Source organism: Chrysochloris asiatica, unplaced genomic scaffold (genome assembly GCF_000296735.1).
Source record: "Chrysochloris asiatica unplaced genomic scaffold, ChrAsi1.0 scaffold00083, whole genome shotgun sequence".
Taxonomy (NCBI): domain Eukaryota; kingdom Metazoa; phylum Chordata; class Mammalia; order Afrosoricida; family Chrysochloridae; genus Chrysochloris; species Chrysochloris asiatica.
The window spans coordinates 4,830,517-4,847,872 of NW_006408601.1; positions in this window are offsets into that span (position 1 = coordinate 4,830,517).

Below are 17,356 nucleotides of genomic sequence, written 5' to 3' on the forward strand. Positions count from 1 at the left end.
CTCCACGGGAGAAAGATAAGGCTTTCTACTCCCGTAAAGATTTACACCCTCGGAAACCCTGTACAGGGTCGCTATGGGTCGGAACTGACTCGACGGCACTAAACAACAACAACATATATATATTTTAACCACCACATAGACTAGGTTCCCAGGAGGACTTCTATCTCACACAGTATTTTTCCAGTCATGCTCATGTTTTCTAGACTCTAAACCACTCACTCATTTCAAGAAGTTCTGTGTGTCAGTGTCCCTCATCCCCCATTCAGCTCCCCAGGATGTACAGCTCTCATCAAAATGAAGCATCCAGAACTGAAAGAAAACTCCTCCTCCTTTCTCTCTACTCCCTACCCTCATACTTCCAGCCTCCCCAAACTATCCCAGGGCTGGTAGATATGGGTCATCAGTGTTTAAATTTGTTACAAGGATGGTGAGTGAAGAGACAATTACTACGGACCATCTTTTTCACTTCATGGAACAAAAGTTCAAAGGAGTAGATAAAGAAAACATACCAGATGAAAGAAGACAAACTTTCTGGCTAATGACAGCATTCCATGCCTTTTGAGTTTTTCTGCCTGGAGTTGACGAGGGCTGAAAGGAGTAGCCTGTATAATTTTCTCATCTGGAATAAAGAACTTTAAATTGTGATAAAGAGTAGGAAAGGAAGATCTAAGACTGAGGGAACTGAAAGCAAATTCAAAAGAGAGGGAACAAAATGTCTTCATGTTAGCTTCCATTGTAAGATTCTCTGTGAGAGGATCCTGTCTTCTGAGGCCTTACACCTTTGTCACATCTTGTCTCTGGCTATATTAAACCTCAGAGCAATTACTGTTCCTTTAACAATATCTTTTTGTAAGACTCACAAATATGTAGTATAGAGACATGATATCACATGGAAAGGAAACTATTAATAAGCAAAAGAAGAAAAGGAAGACATGAAAATTAAACACAGGGTAGAAAACTCTGGCCAATGACTTGAAAGTTTCTTATGGTTTTTAATTGATGTTATTAAGAGAGGTGAAACTTTTTTTTAATTAGAAAAAAACCTTTTAATTGTGAATTGAGTGAAGGTTTACAGAGCAGATCATCAGTTTTACATTCAACAAATCACACACTTTGTTTCATCTTTATTACTGCAATCCCATCCATGCAACAACAGTTATCCCGCTTCATCCCTTTAGTTCTTAATTCCATTACATCCACCTTACCATCCCTATAATCCTTATCCCCAGGTAAGTGTTGCCCCTTTGATCTTGAATGGTTAACCATTCCATGGTGAGCATAACTCACTAGTGTTGTTGTCCCTTTTATATACCTGTCCACGTCTTAATTGAAAATCAGGCCATGAAGGTGAGTTCTATTCCAGACCTGAAGTGTGATTGAGGGTCATAGTCTTGGGTTCCTCTAGTCTCTTCCTAAAAAGTATGCCTGGTCACATTGTCTCCAACTCTATCTGGGACCTTCTTATGTCGTCCGTTTCAGAGCAATTGGTAATGGTAGCCAGACACCATCTAGTTCTTCTGATCTCAGAGTTGTGGAGACTGATGTTCATGTGTGCCTTTAGTCCATTGGACTAATTGATTCCAACTATCTTTAATTTTTATTACTCTTCTTTCTTCTGAACATGGAGAGACCAACAATTGCACCTTAGAGGACCATTCATGAGCTTTTAAGACCCCAGTTGCCACTCACCAAAGTAGGATCAGAACATTGTCTTGTGGACTATGTTATGTCAATTGATCATGGTGTCCCACGATACTACTGTCCTAAGACTCTAGGATCAGCAACTCATTGCCTCAAGGTGTTTGGTAATGTCCAAGAAGTTTTCACTATTTTGTCCCCTATATGTACATCCATAGGTGTGTTTGCAGCAAAAGTAAATAAATACCTATGTAGAAATATCATCTGTCAAACCCTTATATATTTGTGAGTATACTTCCACTATCCCTCCCATGCCCTTTAAGCCTGTGTCTTTGTTCATGTATCTAATTGTAGAACACTGTTGTTGCAGGGTTGTGTATGTAACAGTATTTATAGCATTTCCTTTAATCCTTTCTTTTCTCCCTGTGTCTTAACCTATTTTCATCACTCTTCTATCAACCTCCCTCTTATTGCATATTGATTTCTCCATAACCTAAGTCAGTACATGTCTACCCTTTAGCATAGTGGTTATGAATTGGGCTGCTAACCTCAAGGTTGGCAGTTTGAAACTGCCAGCCATTCTGTGGGAGAAAGATAAGGCTTTCTGCTCCTGTAAAGATTTACAGCCTTGGAAACCCTGTGCAGGGTCACTATGAGTCAGAACAGAACTTAACAACAACAACCCTCTAGCCAGTGAATTACTCTCCCTTCCTTCCTACTCATGGTAACCATCAAATAAAGTTTCTTTTAGCTTGAACACAATTTTTTTTGGAATGTTTATAATAGTGGTCTCATACAATATTTGCCCTTTTGTGATTGACTAATTTACACTAAGCATAATGTCCTCCATGTTCATCTATGTAATGAGGTATTCGAAGTTTCTTTGTCTTTTTTCAACATTGCATAATATTCAATTGTGTGTATGTACCAATGTTTGTTTATCAGTTGTCCCATTGATAGGCACTCCATCATTTTACTATTGTGAATAATGCTATGATAAACATGGGTGTGCACATATCTACTTGTGTCATGGCTCTTATTTTGGGGAGATATATACCAAGTAGAGGAATTTCTGGGTCATATGCTATTACTATTTATAACTTTTTGAGGAAGTACCATACTGTTTTCCACAGTATTTTGCCCATTTTAGAGTTCTGCTAGCAATGTAGATTGGTCCCAGTCTTTTCACATACTTGCCAGCATTTGTTTTCTATTTTTCTGACCTTAGCTATTAATGCTTGGATGAGGTGATAGCTCACTGCTGTTTTGAGTTGCATCTATCTGGTGGATAATGATGACCAACATTTCTTCATATTCTTGGTCATTTGAATGACTTTTTTGGTGAAGTGTCTGTTTGTATCCTCTGCCCATTTTTAATTGGATTGTTTGTCATCTTCCTGTAGAGGTATTGGTTTCTTCTATAAATTTTAGATATTAGTTCCTTGTCTCATATGTTATTGCAATTTTTTTTATCCCAGTCTATGGACTCTTTTTATACTCTTTTGGTGAAATCTTTTGATGTACATGGTGACTAATTTTTAGGAAGTCCCAGCCATCTATTTTATCTAATGTCACTCATGTGTTTTCAGTTATGTTTGATATTGTGTTTATGCCATGTGTCAGAGTCCCCAAGTTTGTTTCTTTTATTTTTCCATTGATGATCTAGGTTTTTAATCTACATTGAGGTTGATTTTTTTTTTTTTTTTTTGTATAAGGTATAAGATATATATCCTGTTTGATTTTTCTGCAAATGGATTTCCAGTTTTGCCAGCACCGTTTGTTGAAGAAACAATCTGTTCCACATTTAATGTGTTTTGGTCCTTTCTCAAAGATCAACTGACTGCTTGTGGATGGAATGACTTCTGGGTTCTCAATTCTGTTCCATTGTATCAGTCATTGTACCAGTACCAAGCCGTTTTGACCACTGTGGCTGCATAACAGATTTTGATATCAGGAAGTGGAAGACCTCTGACTTTGTTCTTCTCCTTAAACAATTCTTTGCTTATTTGAGTTCTCTTTCCTTTCTATAAAAACTTACTGATCAGTTTTTCCATCCCTTTAAAGAATATTATTGGAATCTGGATAGGGACTGAATTACATCTATAGATTTTTTTTTAATAGTGTTGACATTATCACAGTGTTAAGTCTTCCTACCCACCAGTGGTGGATCCAAATCACCCAGTGGCGGTGGATTTTGGTGATGCTGTAGGATAAGCACTGGATTGCTAACCACAAGTTGGTAGTTCAAACATGCCAACTGCTCCTTGGAAACCCTATACAGGGTCACTATGAGTTGACAGCAATTAACAACAACAACAACAACACATCCTACACTTAGAGGCCCTGGTATCATCCTGTAGAATAAATATTGGAGTGGTAACTGACAGGTTGACAGTTCAAACCCACCAGTCACTCTCAGAGACCCTATACAGGGTCTCTATGAGTTGGAAAAGACTTGACGGCATACAACAACAACAACATAGCTTATATTTAGAAGGCAAGAGAGTTGACTAAAATCAAACTAGTGGAAGAAGTAGGACTTGGGTCCATGAAATATTAAGAACAATTGCTTTATTTCTGCACAGATTTTGTTGATGGTAAGTGCCATTGAGTCACTTCTGACTCATAGAGAGCCTGTATGAGGTTTACGAGTAGCAACTGATGAGTCTGAACTGCTGACCTTGCAGTTTAAACCAACCTTACAGTCTAATGCTTATCCTTTAGCACTGCACCAGAACTCCTCTACACAACTATTGTTTTGTTAAGTGCTGTTGGGTCATTCTGACTCATAGCAACCCTGTATAGGGTTTCCAAGGAGGAAAACTGCTTGTGGGCTTGAACTGCTGGCCTTGTTGTTCACAGTCTAGTCTGACTTCACAGTGCCACACCAGGAGTGCTACATAGTGCTATGCATAGTACATGTTTTATATAGGTTTTTGTAAACTGCATGATACTTTGCACATTAATTTCCTATGTGTGCTATGTGGTGTGTTATATGTTATATGCATGTACACATTATGACATGGGATACATATGTTCCTGCCACCAAAGCTGCAATATGTTAAACCCCCATTCTGTATTATGTACTGAATACATATTATAAAATTAAATTTCTAAAACAACCCTGCTAAATAATTGTTACTATTCTTTTTGCAAATAAAAATCTGAGGTTCAAAGAGACTGTAGGGGAGAGGCGGGGCTTGATGGTGGCTAAGGTGTTGGTGCAGTGAAGTTCGCCATCAGCAATACTATAGAATACCAGGCAATCCAGATCCAGGGCAGAGCTCCAAAACTCAGAACCACAGAGATAAGAATATTTTTAAAATTTGAAGGCTTATAGTTTGTGGAACTTGAAGCTGAAGTAAGAAATCATGTACTTTTGAATCTGCCGGGCTCGAAGGCCTGGAGCCGACATTGGAGGCCCGGAGCCAACATCTTGGATGAGACCAAATGGCAAGGCCAAGCAGGAGAGCAGAAACACCATGGAAAAATGCCATAGGAACCTTGGAGCAAACATAGACAATACACTTTGTCAGTTTTGCTTTGTTCTGAGTTTCTTTTTTTTTGGTATCTGGTCATTGGTGCCCCCACTGTTTGCACACCTCTATTCTGGTGACTAGAGTGGGAACCTGAGCAAGTGGACACCCCCCACCATCACCACTGGTGGGGTCTTCTGCCACGCATGCACACAGATACTCAGCCCAAGAGCAGGCCCTGAACATTTTTTGTTTGTTTGTTTTTTAATACGGGAAAGGGCAGGGTAGGATTGTAGAGCGGGAAAGAGAGTTTAAAAGCAAAACAGACTGAAAATTAAATTAAAGCCTGAAGTATAGCATAATAACCAACACTGGCATCTTGAAATTTCTTAGGCAGCTTTGAAAGCAAGAAGCTGAAGAGAGGACATTAAAGTCATATGCATATTAGGCTACAGATTTTATTATAATTATTATTTTTTCTTCTCTCCCTCCTCTCCCTTTTCTGTGATTATAGACTGCAGTATTCAGTCTAGTTTTTGTTGATGCTGTTTTTTTGTTTTTGTTTTTTTCACTGGTGCTGTTTTGCTGTTACATGCTCCCCCTTCTAACTTTGGAGGATTCTTTCTCTCCATATATTACACAAGAAGAGTTAGAAACTGCTGCCATATAGCCAAGCTACAATCACTCTATAAAACACCAAAATCCAGGCAAGAACCAATATCAACTGCCACATGCCAAGGAGGCAGACAACACCTGTGAAAGTTACTCTGAGTTAAGCAATAAGAAGAGTGAAAAGGGAAGCCGACATCCTGATCACATCTTCCTGGAAGCAATCAGAAAGCATAAAAAATACCCAAACACGTACTCAGTTAAGTATTAAGCCCACAGATAAACACTAAACATGTTCAAGAAGCAAAAACAGATGACCATATCAGCACATGTCCAGAAACAAGATAAAATGTCTGAGACAAATGACCCAGAGGTAGATCTGGACTCCATTCTGGAAGGAGGGCAGACCTTGGAAATGCCTGAGAGGGAATTCAGAAAAATGATTATAAAATGTTTCAAAACACTTTACAATGGAGTTGAGAAAAATAGGGAAGAAGTCAGGAAAGTGCTACAGGAACAATCAAATAAGATAGATACAAAGAGACTGTAGGTCTTGCCCATGGTCACTTAGCAAGCAGATAGAAAACAGGATTCTCCCCAACACTGACCAACACCAAAGCCCATGATCATTCCTCTTTTCTACACAAACATTTTTACTGTTTTTGTGTTTGCAAAAGATCATGCTTGATCATTAATAAAGAGGGCTTGGGCATATTTTGAAATTTCTCTATCTGGAAAAAAATAAAAGCCAGTTTTCATTTTTAATTTGTTTTTAAGCTTTGACTCTTAATGAGTACTTATTTACTTATTAAAACTGTAGTTGTTATTGGTAAAAGTCAGTTCTGACTCATAGAAACCCTGTATAGATTTTCCGAAGAACAGCTCGTAAGTTTGAACTACCTACCTTGTGGTTTGCAGTTCAGTGCTGGTGTGGTGCTGTAGGCTAAGCATTAGACCACAAGGTCAATTTGAACTACAAGGCCGGTAGTTCAAATCTACCAGCTGCTCCTTGGAAACCCTATACAGGGTTGCTATGAGTCAAAACTGATTTGACTGCACTGAACAACAACATGGATACATATGTGGGTATGTGTGTGATTTTCAGATTTGAGGCACTCAAAGAGACCATGGAACACATGGAGACCATGGACTATTTGTTTATTCTCAAAATTTGGCAACACATAGAGACAAGGATCTTGACCGTTTAGGGACACATGTAATGTAATGTGACATTTTTTTAAAAGTTCTTTTTCTCTCCCACTCTCTGAGAATGAATTGGAAAGGAAAGAATGTGGGGAGAGGAGAGGGAAGGAGAGAAGAGAAAAGAGCACACAGTCTTCTGGCAACTTTCAAGCTATTAGCCCCATTTTCCAACCTTGGATGCTCCCGCTGCTTCCGTCTAGTTTGTGCCTTCTGCCAAATCCAAACACGCCTACAGGGAAGCATACTACTTCATAAAATCTTTGAAAAATGTATTCTTTAGATCTTAGACATGTTAATATTTAAAGAAACGAGCTTACACATACTTTAAAGTACTCCTAAATTAAAACTTCATCTGGGCGGTTCCATTTAGATGGCTTGTCTTATGAATTGCATTAAATGTCCCATCTGAGGTAATCAACTGCCTCCTTCCAGCTTGGCCTTTTCTTGAAAAAGGTCACTGGTGAAACATTTCCAGATTTTAAACAAGACTTGTGAAGGCCTTTAGACTGAAAGTCCTTTTCCAGGTACCAGGCAAGAAGAGTAGGAGATCTTTCTTTAAAATTTGTATCTGACCTCATTTCCCACCTCCAGAAAACAGACCCCTTCTGATTTTTCAGTATTTTCCTGAAGGGACAAATATTTGGGAGTGAATATGAAAGATGGAGGCACATGAAGGCAAAAGGTGCTCATATCTGGAAATCATATCCTGGGCAAGGACAGTCAACTTCTCTGTCTTCCATGCTGATCCTCTGAAAGGAGCCCTCATTCCATCCTTGCCAAGTGACCAGTGGACATTTTCACTTTCACTAAGAACGCTTGCAGGACTGTCTTTTCCTTGTCTCTCTCTTGGCACCTGTGTTTGACAACCTTGTGGAATACATGGATGTGCTGGTGGCTCGTCTCCTCCCCGCAGTTGACCACATATGCCCACCTCACATGTGCCGATTCATTGGCCTTTGAGATTGAAATTTCCTTCACTTTTCTGCATCTCAGTTCAGCCACGGTTAAAACCTTATAGAAAGTAAACACTACATAAGCATACAAGCGTAAGAGACTCCAGTCTGTTTGCTTGCAGGGAGATTTGGGCAGCTTTCTGTAGCTTTCAGGTTATTAATTAACTCACCTTTGCAGGGTTGGCTGCTCACTGTAATTTTTGACCAAGGGACAGTGACATCAGTCTCCTTCCCACAGATCAGTACAGGAGGACCAGAGAGTGGGCTATATACTTGACCTTCAGCCTCTGCATTCCTTCTAGGCACACTTTCTATTGGGTTTGGACATCAGCTCTCATCTTAGGCCTCCCTGAGCACAAACTCAAAAATTTAAAACAAATGCATCCACTAGAATATTCTCCCCTCTCTTCGGTGTTGTTTAATGATGCTCCCCAACAGTTAAGTGGCTCTTGTGCTGCTGTCTGAAATGTCCTTAACAATTCCATAATATTACAGGGTCACAAAAAAACAAAGCAAAACAGAAAAACAGTTAAGAAACCACAAAAGCTTGGCTTGCACATTGCTATGATGCTGAACAAGGTTTCAGTGGATTTTTTAAACCAAGACAGGCTAGGAAGACAGGCCTGGTGATCTACTTCTGAAAATCAGTCAGTTTAAATCTCTGTAGGTCCCATGGCTTAACCAGAGTTGTTTGAATCTAAGGCATTTGTAACTGTTGCTGTTTACCGATCAGATAGAATTTTTAGTGTTGTAGATAATTTTTACTTTAGTATAGAGAGGTGATAGATAGTGGTATATTCATACAGTAGGATATTACAAATGAACCTGATACATTCGTCATAGGCGTATTTCTCTAAATCATGCTGTTGAGCAGAAAAAGCAAGTTATAGAAGGATATACACAGTGTAATACCATTTATATAAAAATCATTATGCATAAAAATACTTATGGAAAAAAATCATGTAGTGGAAGTAATAATACATGGGTAGGAGGCATTTGCATGGACCTCAATATAATGCTTACTCTTGGAGAGGGAGAGAAGGCAATGGGATTGCGAATGGGTGTCCAAGGCCTTAATTTAATTAATAATAGAGGATCATCATTACATACGGTGAAATGATACCAGCTGTTAAATTGGGGTAGTAGACATATGGATATTTGTTGTATTATTTTCTGTGCTTTTCCTAATATAAGATATTTTAAAAATGAATAAAAATACATTCAGAGGAGTGTATTAGCACATCTAAAGATGTGGGTCTGGTCATGGCTCCGTGGTAGAATTCTTGCTTTCCATGTGGGAGACTCAGATTTGATTTCTAGTCAATGGCCCTCACGCCCTGCCATCTCCTGTATGCCATTGGAGGTTTGCATGTTGCTATGATGCTGAACAAGGTTTCAGTGGAACTTCTAAACTAAGACAGGCTAGGAAGGTGGGCCTGGCGATCACCGTCTAAAAATCAGTCCGTTTAAAGCCCTATGGGTCACATGGTTTAACCTGCAACATTTTTTTAGTTGTGCATGAGGCTGCCATGAGGTGGGTGCTGACAACAGCAAGACAAACATAGTAGTATTTTGGTTGCTGATTCTTAAGCCATAATAAACCTAAAGCCCTGCCTGTCTTTGGTGATGTAAGCTTCTGAAGATGGTAAGAGTCAGTCGAAGTGGGCTATGCAGAGGAAACTAGATAGCTAGCTGGCAAAGACTACATTTATTTTTAGAAGCAGACATTTTATTCATTTGTCTCATCCCTTGAAATGTCTTCATAATTGAGACTGTGTCATTCATCCAGCTTTGGAGTTAAACTATAAGGTCAAAATTTTACCAATTGCAGAGAAAAGCCTATGGGAAATATTTGTCTCTGAAGCTAAAGCCTATACAATAGCCTATTTAGAGAGAGCTCTCCAGTGCAGTGGAGAATATAGTTTGATATGTTAATACTAGACCTGGAGAATCTCAAGAATTCATACTGACATCTGCTGGACCCAATGAATACTTCCTGGTCTAAGTTAGAAGCAGAAATTTTGGAGTAGGAGAATCCCAACAAGACCTTTTTGGAGTTCCTTGCCCTGGGGCGGTTCTGGCAGTATGCTGAGATATGCAATTTGAAATAAAATTTAAGATCTTTTGCTCACTGCACACATTTAGCATAATACATCCATGACAGAATGAAGCACGACATCTAGGGTATAATTAAGAATCACTAGTCTATGGCAGTCTCAGCAACACAAATGCCAATTTGCTTGTCAAATTCCAAAGAGAGAGGAAGGGACCCTGCGGTAACCATACAAAACAAAGTCTTTGTTTTCAAGATCCAACTCAGCAATTGTTTTGCCCTTGTGTAGCAGGAAAGGAAATGTTGTCAAATTTTGATCCACTGGGCTCTATATACAAGTTCATTGCCTGAATATCTTTCCAGATTCAAACTTCAGTTCAGCTAGGGCCCCTGGATTCTTGGGGAGTCTGTGAAGATGTAAATGGAGCCCATAAACTAAAAGGACATAGTTTATACAACTCAGATACCAAGTTTGTTTGATTGGTACTTGCTGATTACTGGATGCATGCTTATGAAAATCTCTGATAGTCTTTATACTTTGTTGTTACTTAATAAAGAGTAGAAAGTGAATCATTGCTTTAGTACATGTAGATTGTATGACAGGCAAATTTTCTTCTTTCGTCTTCTTCTTCTTTTTTTTTGGTGTGTAATTGTCTTAAGGAAGTTAATCAAAATAAGTCCCTGGTGGAGTAAATATTGAGATTTCTTTCTGTAGATAATAATGAAATGTAACCAAATATTTTTGAAAATAAATGATTTACCATGAAAAAATAACATTTTAAATGCTTCTACCCATTTGTTGTTGTTAAGTGCCATTGAGGCAGTTGCCAAAGAGCTACTGGTAGGTTTGAACCACCGACCTTGCAGTTCAAATTGGCCTTGTAGTCCAATGCTTATCCTACATAGCCACACTAAGGATCCCTCTAGTCTATACCTTCCCATTATAAGAAGTTACCCGATTTGAGTTGAAATTTGTTTTTTATATTATTGAACTCTTAATTGAAAAATAGTTGGATGAAAGTAATTTCTCAGATTATTTGTTTTGGAGATGGAATGAGGGAAAGAGACAAGAATTTACTTAAGTTCTAGACACTTTACAGGCTCCCTCAGATTCCTTTTTCATAGTGTTGTTGTTTTTAGGTGCCCTCGAGTTGGTTCCGACTAATAGCGACCCTATGCACAACAGAACAAAACACTGGTCTTTCCATTCATAAGGCTTTCAGTTGCTAAATATTCAGAAGTAGTTCACCTCTCTTCCCAGCTTGTTTTAGTCTGGAAGCTCAGCTGAAACCTGTCTACCTTGAGTGACCTTACTGATATTTAAAATACCAGGGGGACAGCTTCCAGCACCACAGCAACATGCAAGCCACCACAGTACGACAAACTGACAGACAAGTGGTGGCATTTTCACAGTAACAGGTATTAATGAGGAAAAAATTAATGTAGGAAAAAGCAAGAAAGGGAAGAAAAAGAAGTACAGGATAGATAGGTTGTATAGAAAATACAAAATAATACGATAAATATACACTCAAATGGGTATGAAAATACCTTGGTTGTCTATGGACTAAGGCAATGATGTTAAGCCTAAACTAAAAATAGATGTGGGAAAGTTGAGAAAAACAGTATATCTATACTGTATAGACTAGCCAGAAGTAAGCTGATACAACTATATCAATATTTGTTGTTGCTGTTGTTAAGTGCCGTCGAGTTGGTTCCGACCCATAGCGATCCTGTACAGGGTTTCTGAGGCTGTAAATCTTTACTGGAGTAGAAAGTCTCATCTTTCTCCCACGGAGCAGCTGGTAGTCTTGAACTGCTAACCTTAAGGTTCACAGCCTGATTCGTAACCACTATGCTACCAGAGCTCCTTATCTCAAGGCAAAAGATTTATATGCAGAATATCAAGATTTTTTGTGTGCAAAAAGGAAAAGAGAAAAAGAAAAATAGTACAAAGGCTCTGAAGGGGATTTGTCAGAATGGAAACTCAAATGAGTAAATTAACATATGAAATGATGCTAAATATCAATTGTTCAATTTTAATAAGACAAATGCAAGTTAAAATAATAGTGATAATATTGTATATACAGTATGTAAGAAAAAATTTAAATGTCTGATAATACCAAGTATTGGCAAGATAATAGAGCAATGGGAATGCTGATAGATTGTTTGCAAGAGTATTTATTTTAGTATATAACAACTATTTTAGAAAATACTTTAGCATTATTCATTACTGTTGAAAATAATTATACCTAAGTGCCCCCCCCCCAATAACTCTTGATATATAATCAACAAAATATATGTGCAAATATGTTCTGAGCGAAACATCCTTGGCATTTGTTGATAATTGTCTTAAATTGAAACCATTCAGTGGCCCAGGATCGGACAGTGTTTCGAGTCGATATGAGTTGGTATCGACTCAATAGCACCTAACAACAACAACAGTGGTCATCAGTAGTAGAAAAAATGAGAAATTTCCCCAGAGCTCACTCATGTTTTATTTAAAAAGTTCATGACTTATTTCCTAATCTTTTATTTTTTATTAATTTAATCTGTGTTTTATTTTGGCTTGTTTCTGTTATTATTCCTTCAAATTCACTAATATTTTCTACTACAGTGCCTAAATCTGTTATTGAACCTATCCAATGCAATTCTTATCTCAAACTTGTGGATTTTATCTCTTGATGCTCAATTTTTTTTTTTTTTAAACAGCGTGTCTTCTCTCTATATTGTTAACATGCTCTGCCTTTCCTCTACTGTCTTGAACATATGGAATCTAGTTATAATAACTGTTTAAATTTCTTTTCTACTAATTCTATTATATAATCCTTTACAAATTCTGTTTCTACTAATTCAATTTTCCTGTTATTATGAGTCCTGTTTCATGCTTCTTTGCATATCAGGTTATTATTGACTGGATGTAAGACAGTGTGAATTTGACTTTGTGGGTACTGGATATTTTTGTATTCTTGTAAATGTTTTTGAATTTTGTAATGGATGCAGTTATTTGGAAAGAGTTGGCTTTATCAAGCTTTTCTTATAAGATTTGTTAGGGAAAACAGTTTATCCTCTGGTCTGGGAATACATTTTCCTACTGTTCTTCTGAGGAGTCTATATCTAATGCCTTGTGACTGGAGATTTTTATATTCTGGCTGTTTTACATATTCCTGGCCTTCTGTGAGCACTGAAAATTGTTAACTCTAAAACTTTTTGTGGGTCTTTCCCCAATTTAGGTAGTTTCCTCACATGTCCTCATTGATTAGAATGTAGAAGACTTGAAGAGAACTTTCTGCTGTTCTCCAGAGCGCTCTCTGTGCAGCTCTTTCCTTTCTAGTAATCTTCCCAGTGAACTCTAGCTGCCTTAGCATCTTAAATTCCCAACTTAATCTTGTCAATTCAGGGAAAACATAAGGATTTGCTTGAATTCTACTTCGTTGTACTGTGGCCTGGAAACTCTCTCCAAGAAAATCAATGGTCTTATTTTGTTTTCCTTCTCTCAAAGAATGTCTTGTCCTGAAATGACAAATTGATACCCAATATCTGAAAAAATATTTTTTGTTTATATATTTTGTTCAAGTTTTTAATTGCTATAGGTATGAGTCCAGTGAAATTCCTATGACTTTTTCCTGGCTCAAAGAAGAAGTTGCTTCTCTATTAATCACAGAATTCATACATTCATTGACAATAAAGGAACTTGATGTGGCCAGAAAATCCCTTCTTACTGTTACATCATCACAAAATACATAATAAAAACATAGTTGGCATCTTTAAGATTATCGCTATGTAATGAACTCAAAGTATTCTCTTTAAATAGATATGAGCCTTGATTAGTGAAGGTTTATTAATTCTATTTGCTAGAAAAAATTGGATTCAAGAAACTGAAAACGAAGGTGGCAAAAGTAGTGGTGATGTGCTATGGAGTCGGTTCTGAGTCATAGCGACCCTGTATAGGGTTTCCAAGGGTGTAAATCTTTATGGGAGCAGACAGCCTCATCTTTCTCCCACAGAACGGCTGGTTGTTTCGAACTGCTGACTGTGAGATTAGCAGCCTGACTCATAACCACTGCACTACCAGAGCTCCTTGGCAGAAGTGGTTGTTGTTGTTGTTGTTGTTGTTGTGCATAGTGACCTTAAGCACAGCAGAACGAAACACTACCCAATCCTGGGCCAACCTCACTACTGTTGCCACACTTGAGTCCATTGATGCTGCCACTTGGACAACCCATCTTATTGGGGGTCTTTGTCTTTTTCTCTGACCCTCCACCTTACCAAACATGATATCCTTCTCCAGTGACTGGTCCCTGCTGACAATATGCCCAAATATCAGATCATGTTTTAAAACAAATGATGTCAGATACCAGCTATAACTTGTATTGTAAAATGGCATTTGTCTTCAGTTATCCAGAATACACAAAGCCACAAGAATGGAGTTGTTATATCAAGAAATTAGCTACTTTAAGCTTCAAGTTACTTGTTGTTCATACCAAGATTGTGTTGAGTCACCTGATTATCCAGGCTTTATCTAAATGATATTTAAGTCACTCAGTCATTGCATTTTTAGAAGAGTTCTCTAATCTAAAATTGATCCTCCTGAAACCATGGAAATGGAAATTTTCATAGTATTATATAGAGAGTCTATACACTGTGACAGTTTTTCTTAACGCTTAATTTCTTGAACAAATGGCATTTGAAAGTAACAATTACCCTAAACACTTACATTACCTACTTAAAATTGATACAGAAAATGTACTCTGTTATTCATACAGGGAAATACATGGTAATCTATAATGTTTACATTTTCTGCATTCATTTGAATTTGAATCCCTTATAATAAAATACCCAAATGAAATAGCTGTGACTGCTTGTGAAACAGTGGTACTCTACTCGGTATATCAGAAGTTTTCTCTTCAAAGATGGCTGTATGAGGGTGAGTCAAAAATTATCCACACTCCTGTTATATGACAACACTGAGTGCACGTGAAATGAATCTAACGAATAGATGAGTGACAGTGGATTATGTGGCAAAACATTTGCAAATCAGCTGTGGCTCTGCCTATGAAATAATCCATGACAAACAGGTTTTGAAAAGTTTGTGCAAGATGGGTACCAAAACAACTCACCGAAGAGCATAAACAGAAGCATTTGGACATCTGCAAACAAAGTTTGGACCGATACTTGAAAAAAGGAAAAAGCTCCATGAAAAAGTCATTACTGGTGACAAGACATGGATTCAACACTATGAGCCTGAGAGTAAACAGCAGACTCTGGAATGGAAACATCCTCAATCAGCGACCAAGAAAAAGTACAAAAGTCTGGAAAATTGATGTTTACACCTTTAAGGGATGCTCAAGGGTCAGGATTGGACCATAGTCAGTAAAAAGGTTCAACTACCAATAGTGCTCATTACAGTGAGATTCTCATTAAAGAGCTGAAGTTTAAATGTTGGATTAAACACAGAGGACTGCTATCCAAGTGCTGTGATCTTACATGACAATGTATGTGTCCACATCTCTGCCAACATTGTTGACACTTTGCCAAAACTTCATTTTGAAGTGTTAAAGCATCCTCCCAATAGTCCTGATCTTGCTCCATCAGACTTTCCCCTGTTTGGTCCCCTATAAGCAGCCCATCAAGATTCTCGTCTGATGAAGAAGTCAAGACAACAGTGAAATTGTGGCTCGCAGCTCCTCCAAAAACATTTTTTTTTAATGGGGAACAGGAAAGCCTGTTTACAGATGGACAAAATGTATTGAAAACCAAGGAGATTATATCGAACAATGATGTATTTATCTTTTCTAAAAGTTGACCAAGATAAATTCTACAGTTATAGGGTGGATAATTTTTGATGCATCATTGTATTTTATTAGCAATTATTATTATATCAATATAGTAATATTTTCTCCCTGCCCAGTGCTCAACCACAGAGAATACTCTGCTACCCTTTCAGAACAGATCTTTGCCTATATATATTGCTTAATCTTAATAAGGAGCCCTGGTCTGGTACTGTAAGATAAGCACTGGGCTGCTAACCACCAGGTTGGAGGTTCAAACCCACCAGCAGCTCCTAGGAAACCCTATACAAGGTCTCTGTGAGACAGAATTTACTTGACAGCTCTTAACACCACCACTACCAACAATCTTAATAAGCATTCAATTAACCACAGTTATGAGACTTTATGATTCTTTTCTACTTGTTTTGAACCTCTTTTTGAAGGCTTTATCTCACTTTTTCTAATCTGAAATCAGATGGTAAGGTTTCTTATTCCTCTTTAAGCGCTTAAAGTCTAAGGCTTTTAACTTCTCCATTCTCTGGAGGTCTTTTAATGTCTCCCATTTGTTAATATGATACTTTTTTTCTTCATCCATGGCCAGTTGAAATTCTTGATGTCATTTGCATTTTCTTTTTTCCCTTCAAACACTCATGGAAGTGTCTTGAAAACCAGTGGTGCAGACCCTACCCACATGAATAAGCTTTGTGGTTTTACAGAAATAAAAAATATAACTATTTTCTTCCACATTATTGATAAGGTTGGCCTTCTAAATCAGTCTCAGGCTTGATTTCATGACAGGGTCCAAAACATTATATTTCACCAAGGAAGTTAACTTTTTACCTAGGAAAGTTTTCATTAGTAGACAAATTCACTGTACAAATTCACTGTCCTTCCTGTCCACCACTCTTCTAAATAGGATCATATTGATCAGTTTAGGACTCCTGTGTTGTGTAGCTCTCAGCGACACTATTCACACTGTAGCATAGTTCAATGGTGTTCCTTGGTTTAATCCATCATTGCAGCCATCTATCAGGTTATCCTCAAATTTCTTAACTATCTCTATGCATAAAATTTTGCAAATCAATGCAGTTCTTTTGAATAACTAACCAACCTTCAGGTTTTCTTCAAGAAGGATCATCTTTTAGATTTTCAAAGTATTGTTGTTGTTGTTAAGTGTCATCAAGTCGTTTCTGACTCATAGAGACCCTGTATAGGGTTCCTAAGGAGTTTCTTATGACTTGAGCCACCAACCTTGGGTTCAAACTGACTTTGTGGTCATGTGACTAACATTTATGTTATTCTGAAATTCTTTACAAAAGACTTGTATATAAATATTTGATATCAGGTGGTCCGGGTACCTCTCCATCTTCAAGAGATGTTCTGATAGCCTCAGATGGTGACAACTCCATCCTTCCAAGGAATTAGGTTGAAAACCTTGAATTAATACCTGATTCTTCTTTCTCACACAACCATGACCCTTCAGCAGAAACTCTAGTTATCAACTTCCATTTAGAGTTCTATCTGAATTCTTTGGATCATGGCTTGCTTTACTCTATCCCTGAGAAAACTTTACAAATCATAATGGAAACAGATGGCAGTAGAACAAATATTTAAAAAAAGGGTGGTGGTGGTGGTGGTTATGTGCTGTTGAGTTGA